This window comes from Crinia signifera, chromosome 6 (genome assembly GCF_055691185.1).
Source record: "Crinia signifera chromosome 6, ASM5569118v1, whole genome shotgun sequence".
NCBI lineage: Eukaryota > Metazoa > Chordata > Amphibia > Anura > Myobatrachidae > Crinia > Crinia signifera.
The window spans coordinates 131265885-131275318 of NC_139222.1; the positions used below are offsets into that span (position 1 = coordinate 131265885).

The 9434-nt window shown below is 44.8% G+C and overlaps 1 protein-coding gene across 4 annotated transcripts in view; it reads right to left on the bottom strand.

Moving 5' to 3' along the window:
- Positions 1-5010, bottom strand: part of LRRC3C (leucine rich repeat containing 3C) — a 116625-nt gene extending 111615 nt beyond the window's left edge. For 3 of the 4 annotated variants that reach the window (XM_083147227.1, XM_083147223.1, XM_083147226.1), the window contains exons 1-2: positions 4898-5010; positions 4005-4143 (exon numbers count right to left, since the gene is read on the bottom strand). The gene's annotated coding sequence lies outside the window, so the exon portion shown is untranslated. Of the gene's footprint in view, positions 1-4004; positions 4144-4228; positions 4843-4897 lie in introns of those variants that run through there. The other variant, XM_083147225.1, reaches the window with a different exon arrangement.
- Positions 5011-9434: the final 4424 nt, after the last annotated feature.

A 9434-nucleotide genomic window follows, 5' to 3' on the forward strand; every position in this document is an offset into this window, starting at 1 on the left:
TCACCAGTTCATATTATGCTACATTACAGTGCCTAAGGTTCAAACTGTGACAAATTACAGTGGTCTCCAATTTAAATTATGCTACATTGCAGTATTCCATACCTCCCAACTGTCACGATTTTAGAGGGACAGTCCCGATTTTCGGGTCCTGTCCCTCTGTCCCACCCGCGGCAGGCATTGTCCCGCTGCGGGGGGTGGCAGTTGGGAGACCCCCCAATCTAGTAGAATAGACGCTGTGCGCATGCGCACAGCGTCTATTCTCGTATGAAAATGAGGTTGCGGCTAATTAGCATAAGCCGCACCCTCATTTGCATACGCCCCGCCCCCTTTTCGGGCGCTCGCACGGTTTCGCCGCGCGAGTGTCCCTATTTCTTCAAGCCATATGTTGGGAGGTATGGTATTCCCTTACATTATAATATCCACTACACACTCCTCTCACTGGAAATGTGATGTTACACAATGCAAGCTGGGCATTGTTTAGTTTGCAGATCTGGCAATGCAAGTTTATACCCTGAGTCCAGGCCCCTTTAAGCCTCTGGGCTCCATAGCAATGGCACCAATTGAAACCACTTTCATTATACTCATGGTTATTTTATTCAGAAAAGCTGAACATTTAATTGATCTTACGGTACTTATGTAGTATCTGGGCTGCCGATTTCTAAATCGGGTCGGATCGGGCACATCGCATCGCATCGCATGCGACCATCGGATGCGATGCGATGCCCCGATTTTTCCATAGGAATCAATGTTAAAATGGACTGAGTCCATTTTAACATGGAATTCAATGGGAAAAAGGGGTCCTTTTCATACCCCTACTATCCAAGTGGGCATGGAGTTGGATATAAACCTGTGGCGAGCGTAGCGAGCCACCGAGCCCGAAGCGTGGCGAGCCCCGCGAGGGGACACAGAATACCGTCCCCTCGCGGGGCTCGCTTCGCTCGCCTCGCTACGCTCACCACAGGTTTATATCCAACTCCATGCCCCCTTGGATAGTAGGGGTATGAAAAGGACCCCTTTTTCCCATTGAATTCCATGTTAAAATGGACTCAGTCCATTTTAACATTGATTCCTATGGAAAAATCGGGTCATCGCATCCGATGGTCGCATGCGATGCAATGCGATATCGCATCGCATCTGATTGTATGCCTTAACTTAAGGCATACAATCAAAAAATCGGCAGCCCAGATACTACATAAGTACCGATCTTACAGACCAAACTCAATTGTTAGGCGCTAATTCAAAAATATTATAATATTGATAATCAATAATAATAAAAATAATTCTATTGATAATATAGAAATTCAGTGATTCAGTAAGCTGCAGGCTTCTAGTGTGTTGATGTCTACACACTAAGCATTTTGATGCTGCTTGGACTCCTAAGAATACAAAGCAGCTTCAATTTTTTAGAACAGAAAACAAGGGGGTGGAAGCACTGCGCTGAGTTGACCAGTCACACCATGTATGAACTCACACTGCTCTCTAATTAGTAAAATAATTATATTTATTTTGTTAATAATAGGAATAATTGAATATGGTGGCCACCACAATTTAAAAACATACATTTGAATATATATAAATATGTAACAAATATGTACATCAAAATAACTTTTGAAAAAAAGTATCCAATTTATCAATATAAATTGCTACTGGCTCCAATGCAAAATATTGTGCAATACCAATCCAGTTGGCATCTAGAATAGGCAGTCTTTAGTGAGCCAAAAGAACAGTCATTGGTTTCTACTATAGTGTTTTTTCATGTATATAAATGAACAGGTAAATGCCACAATTAGCCACTGCGGTATCAGACTCAAGATACTCACAGCAGGGGTCCCAAGCACGATGTGGAACTGATGTTACGCTGGAAGGTGAGCGCTCTGCCTCCCTCTTATCCGTCTATCAGATGGAAGTTTGGACGGGGTTTGCTGGCTGATGCGTCATGGCGTCTCACACCTGCCTGTGTCTGGCGTCTGATCACCTGTCAGCACACGGAACCCACGGGAGTGGGGAGGCGTTGCGGCTGTTGGTGCGTCTCTCATCTGCACCTGTCAGCTCTCCTCTTAAGTCTCTAAATGTTGATCGGACTTATCCTTCCAGTTTGTAGGGGCTGGGACTTCTCTTTAGTGGCACCGATCGTCCATTTGCCAGACAACAATACGTCAGCTTTTAGATGTCGATGCATTACATTACGCAATTTTTTTTATTTTCTAGCCATTTGTCAGAGAATATGAATGATACAGTACCTCACACATTTTTCGGTACTTGTTTCCTAGCACGGCCACAACGATCATGATCGCGGGCATCGGGGGTAAAATCGGGGCCATCGCGGGCATCGCATCCACTAAAAAATGAACTACTTTTGGGGGGACATGTCAATGTTCAGGGGTGTTTTTTGGGCTTTCTGGCCCATTTACCATTGTTCCCTATGATGATTTGGGTAAATTGACCCATTTAACATTGTTTCCTATGGGAAATCGCGGTCATCGGGGGTAAAGTTACCCATTTAACATTGTTCCCTATGGGGAAATCGCGGCCATCGCGTGTGGACCATTTAAGCATTTTTAGCCGCACACGACGCGACCGACCCGATTTTCACTGTTTTCAATGCATTTCAATGGAAAAATCGGGGGCATCGCAGGCCACTAAAATGACCCCCGATGGCCGCGATTTGTGGCCGTGCTAGGAAACAAGTACCCATTTTTCTTTCACTCATGGTTAGTGGTTAGGTGAATCCATTTATTGTCAAACAACTGTGTTTACTCTTTTTAAATCATAATAACAACAGAAATTACCCAACTGACCCTGATCAAAAGTTTACATACCCCTGTTCTTAATACCATGTATTGCTCCCTTTAACATCAATGAAGGCTTGAAGGTCTTTTGTGGTATTTGTGGATGAGGCTCTTTATTTTCTCAGATGGTAAAGCTGCCCATTCTTCTTGGCAAAAAGCCTCCAGTTCCTGTCAATTCTTGGTCTGTCTTGCATGAACTGCACGTGTGAGATCTCCCCAGAGTGGCTCAATGATATTGAGGTCAGGAGACTGAGATGGCCACTCCAGAACCTTCCCTTTATTCTGCTGTAGCCAATGACAGATCGATTTGGTCTTGTGTTTTGGATCATTGTCATGTTGGAATGTCAAAGTACATCCCATGCGCAGCTGGAATGTCAAAGTACATCCCATGCGCAGCTTCCGAGCTGATGAGTACAAATTTTCCTCCACTATTTTCAGAAAACATGCTGTATTCATCTTGCCATGAATTTTGACCAAGTTTCCAGTGCCTTTGTAGTTCACACATCCCCAATACATCCACCTCCGTGTTTTACAGTAGGAATGGTGTACCTTTCATTATAGACCTTGTTGACTCCTCTCCAAATGTAACGTTTGTTTGTGGCCAAAAAGTTACATTTTGGTCTCATCACTCCAAATGACTCTGTTCCAGGAGTTTTGAGGCTTGTCTCTGTGCTGTTTGGAGTATTGTAATTAGGATGCTTTGTGGCATTTGCATAGTAATGGCTTTCTTCTGTATGGTCTGTATGGTCGAGTTCACCATACAGCCCATTTTTCTTCAAATGCCTCCTTACTGTGCATCTTGCAACAACCACACCACTTTTTTCAGAGTTCTGTATTTCAGCTGAAGTTATTTGTGGATTTTTCTTTACATCCCGAACAATTTTCCTGGCAGTTGTGGCTGAAATTTTTGTTGGTCTACCTGAACGTGATTGGTTTCCACAGAATCCCTCACTTTCCACTTCTTAATTAGAGTTTGGACACTGCTGATTGGCATTCTCAATTACTTGGGTATCTTTTTATATCCCTTTCCTGTTTTATACAGTCCAATTACTATATATATATATATATATATATATATATATATATATAGACTTTCAAAATCACAGCACTCCACTTTCAATGCAAAAATACTTTATTACGCGACGTTTCAAAGCCTCCGCTTTGTCCTCAGGCGATACAATAAATACAACAAACCAAACAATTTAAATACCTCACCCGTGCCGGCGTCCCGCCCGGAGTCCCGCTTACTTCCGGGTTGGCGCAAAAACGATGACGTCACCACGCTGCTCAGACGACTTCGTCGGCAGTGGGGCGTCATCGGTGACCCATCACCATGACAACCATGTAAACAAAACTGAAAAAGAAGAAAACAATGAATAAAATTAGATCGCTTGATCTAAAAATATTAAAATCAACAGGGCGACTTCCGGTGGACGGACCTGGCATACGGCCGCATTTTAACAGAGCTCTCCACTCCTGGTTAATAATTAATCATTTTGGCACATTAAGAACCCGCATCCACAGCCAAAAACCGAGGACATTACAGCAGGAGACAGCGGTGGGTAAGCGGATGATTCCCGCAGCTCCCCACCACACAGTAAAGCCCCGGAATCTGCGCCCCGTTCCACACACTAATTGAAACGGGCGCCATCTTGGAAAATAAGTAACGGCCACCAGCGGCTGTAACAGACACCCCAGCCTTTCCCTGCACCACTAGCACCCCGGTGGGGATAGCGAGGGCAGTGCCACACAGATCCCCGGTCCCCAACTATACAAAATAGCCCCTCCACCTGCGCTGTATATATCGTGGGCGCCATCTTGGAAAAACGAAACAGCGGCTGTATCCCCCACTCCAGCCCCACCCTGCGCCACTGACTCCTCAGCAGGGCTAACGGGGACTAGGCAACACGTGCCCAGACTAAATCCACCAGAACAGACCCCAAAACTGTGCCCCATAGCTGGCACTGAATATCGCGGGCGCCATCTTGGAAACCCCATCCCACACCAGTAATCACCTCAGCAGCCCCCCTAATACGCTGGAGCCATAAAAATACCCCACTGGAGCTCAGTTGGGGACACTGCACCTGTCACCCCACCAGACCCCTCACCTTGAGCTTGGGAGAGCAGAAGAGATCTTCCTGCAGGGTCCTGTGTCCGGACTCGGCGGCCATCTTGGAGGAGGCAGACAGCAGCTACATACAATAGCTGTCAATCTAAACGAACTGTGTGGCTGAAATTTGTCCCACAATAAAAATAAAAAAAATATAAACAGCAAGTTGCTCCCTGATACCAACAGGGAAGAACACTAAGGCTTTAAATAAAAACAGGAATCCCAGCAAGCCAAAACACCTAAACAGGCACCACTTTGGGGACTTTGCACTTTCTCCTGTGCCTGGCTTCAGCATCAGACTTACACTGATAACTCAATTAATTTACTTTACAGTTCTTCTGCCCCTGCGGAAAACATTTATACGTAAATCAAATACCCCGCCGAGATAGCCGCTGGGAATAACTAGAGAGAGCGTCACTCTCACACACCGACTGACACCACTCGCTACCGCCTAAGGTCTAGAGGCTACGTCTTTACTCACCTTTTGGGACACTATTTCTGCCACCCTTACCACTACTCTTTCATTACCTAACTAAATCCTCCAATGGAGAAATATGTGGGGAAGACACCAAGGGGAAATAGGGGTGGCGCCACCACCAAACACAAAGACACCAAAACGCCCTTCAATGCAACTTCCAGCTCCCCATTGTCACCGACTAGTCCCGCGCCATCTCAAGAGGAGAGTTACTCTCAACACAGCGCCTCCGCCATGGCCAAAGCACAAGAGATTACGGCTATCCTGTCACCTCTGCTGGATGAGAAACTGGCAGGACTCACAGCAGCAATCGAGTCGGCGGTCACACAACTAAAGGAATACGGCCCCAGATTTGACGAAGCGGAACAACGCATCTCTAACCTAGAAGATGATTTACTTACAGCAAAAACCACAATTACATCCCAAGAAACCACAATTCAGGCCATCCAAGACAAACTAGAAGATCTGGAAAACCGGAATCGCAGGAATAATTTACGCCTCATCGGCCTAAAGGAATCTGTAAAGCAGAGAGACCTAATGGAGCTGGTCTCCAAATGGTTGCCAAAGGAATTACAGTGCCTACCGACGTCTGGAACCATGATGATAGAGCGAGTACACCGTATTGGACCCGACAACCAATCGGGGAGGCGCAGACCTCGCCCGGTTATTTTCAAATTCCTGAATTACCTGGACAAGGTAGCAGTACTGGACGCCTACCGAAAGGCCGGCGAACTGTTCTACGAAGGAGAAAAACTGCTTCTATTCCAGGACTTTTCGTACCAGGTGGCAATGAAACGCAAAGATTTTGCTCCAATATGCAAGGCTCTGTTTACCGCCAGCATAAAGTTCGCACTCCTCTACCCAGCGAAACTTCGAGTACAGCACCAAGGAAGGCAACACATCTTTGATACCACTGCCTCAGCCCAGAATTTCCTGGACTCTATCTCCAACACCTCCTCATCCTTATCGGATGTAGAGGACTGAAGAAGCAAACGACATGCAAGTATAACGTCACACACATTAATGTTGAAATGCTGTTGCTACTATGTTTTTCCTTGTTTTCTCTTATGTTAGTCATTTACACTTTACTAATGGAATTGATAGACCAGTTGCTATCGATGTGTTCAAACAAGTTCCCCGCCCCTTTGCCTCTAGTCAACCATACCCACGATGATTTTGTTAGGTCGATTTGGCCTATTTCCTGGGTTCTTAAAATAATGCAAAATGTTAGAACTGCAGAAGTTATGTTATTTGTCAAGACGTATTGTAGGCTGAATGTTACTACTGAATATTCAGTGGATACACCCTGGCTCGCTGGGACCAGGGTTCCCACAAAATTAACCTCTATTATAGATCAGATAACACCAAGAACTGGAATAGGTTGATATGAGTAATCCTAATACCAATTTACATGTCACACGCGACAACATTAGATTCTTAACATGGAACATAGAGGGCCTCAACTCCCCATTGAAAAGGAAAAAAGTACTGCAGCACTTAAAGCGCCTCAAACCAGACGTGGCGGTGCTGCAGGAAACGCACTGGAAGGACAGTGACCCAAACAATATTAGGGATACCTGGTTCTCTGAATTTTTTACGGCCTCTTATATAACTAAGCAAAGGGGTGTCATGATTATTATTAACAAATCGCTAAGATATGAAGTACTGGATAGTCAGCGAGATTCAGAGGGCAGATTTCTTTTTTTGAAAATAAAAATAGAGAATGAGCTTTATACATTGGCCACCATATATGCCCCCACTGGCCCCAACGGCACCTTTTTCACTGACTTATTTGTCCGACTACAAGATTGGGCGGAAGGTCATGTGGTTTTGGGGGGAGACTTTAACACCACACAACAACAATTCTTAGATAAAACTAACAATGCAACCAGAGACACACCACCGCCTGCCCTTAACCTATTAATAAACTCGCTAGGGCTTTCAGACCCCTGGAGATATCAACACCCGGTGGATAGGGAGTACACCTTTTATTCACACCCTCATTACACTTCTACGAGAATTGACTACTGGCTCATTTCCACACCCCTTCTTAATAGAATATACCGCTCAAAAATTGAATCAATAGCGATTTCTGATCATGCCCCCACTTGGTTCGAACTCACCTTATCAACCCCTCTTACCAGCTCCTATAATTGGAGATTTCCAACATATCTAGCAGATTCCCCGGACTTCCAACTCACACTGCAACAACATTTTTTAAACTACATTGACGACAACATTCAACACATAGATGATGAGAATCTATTTTGGACTGCCTCCAAACCGGTGCTCCGAGGACATATAATAGCATACGTAGCTGCCAAACGAAAAACGTTGAACGCTCGCCTTACAGAGCTAAGCTCTGCGGTCTCCACAGCTTATGCAGCCATGTTACAGGATAATACTCAAACCACTCGACAGCAATACACAGAGGCCAAGGCCCTTTACGATACATTGTGCACAGAAAAAGCCCAAAATACAATAGACTTCCAGAAGCAAAGATACTTCCGCTGGGGAAACAAGTCAGGCAAATTACTAGCATCAATAACCAGAGGGCAACGCCCACCTACACATATTCCCAAAATTGACACAGACAGTGGCCAGCTTACCAATACTAATGACATAGCCAACTCCTTTTTAGCATATTACACAGATCTCTACTCCTCACCTCCAGATCACCCTGCTTTAGGAATGGATTTTCTTAAAAGAACAGCACTCCCTACATTACCCCAATCTGAACGGGATGCCTTAATAGCACCCATCACGGAACAGGAGCTTAAATCAGCTATAAATGGTTTACCTAAAGGGAAGTCCCCAGGGCCAGATGGGTTGGGGGCGGAATACTACAAAATACTAGCCCCGCATCTAATACCACATCTTTTGAGCCTGTTTAACTCCATACTATCAGGAAATAACACTCCCCCTGACTTCAACCAGGCCAGAATAATAACAATATTAAAACCAGGAAAAGACCCACACTTAGTAACCTCATATCGGCCCATCTCCCTACTAAATCAGGACCTAAAATTGCTTACCTCTATCATAGCCCAGAGACTACAAGTGATACTACCAAAAATATTGCACCCCGCTCAAACAGGATTTGTTAAGGGCAGATCATCAGTGCATAACATCAGGCAAGTAGTGGCAGCCATAACCAAATCCATGTCCACGCCCGATGGCAGATCCATGTTAGTAAGCTGCGACGCAGACAAGGCCTTTGATAGGGTTTCATGGTCACACTTATTGCGTGTGCTTCATATCCAACAATTTGGAGTTGGATTTATCACCTTCTTCCGCAAACTATACACACACCCCACAGCCATTCTGACAATCAATGGTCTAAACACCCCTAACTTTTGCCTGACACGTGGAACAAGGCAGGGTTGTCCACTCTCCCCCTTGTTATTCAACCTAGCCATTGACCCACTTATTAGAATGTTTTACCTGCAGACAGACTGGCAAGGCATACAATTTGGAACAACCGAACTGAAAGTATCGGCCTATGCGGATGACCTCCTTTTATATTTTACTGACCCACAGACAGCATTCCCAAACTTCCTAAAAACGTTATCAGAATTTGAACTAATATCGGGATTCACAATCAATAGAACAAAGACGAAAGCATTAGCACTGCACAAAGGGACAACGCAGGGGTGGCCTAATGGTTTCCCATTTTTGTGGGCAGATAGATCATTAGTTTACCTGGGCCTGACCATACCAGCTGACCCGGGCCACTTGTATGCTACCAATTATCGCCCCCTAATATCTAAGATACTAACAGATTTCCGCTCATGGAAATCCCTACCCCTTTCCTATATAGGCAGATGCCACCTGGTAAAGATGATATCTTTCCCTCGCCTATTGTACACAATCCAGATGCTACCATTAATGATAAAGGACACAGACATACGAGTAATAAATGCAGCCATAAGTAAATTCATATGGGATGGGAAAAAACCCAGAATTTCTGTGTTCAAACTGTCTCAACACCCTACACTAGGTGGAATTAACATGCCATGCATTAGAAGTTATACGTTGGCCGCTAACTTTCGATACGCAC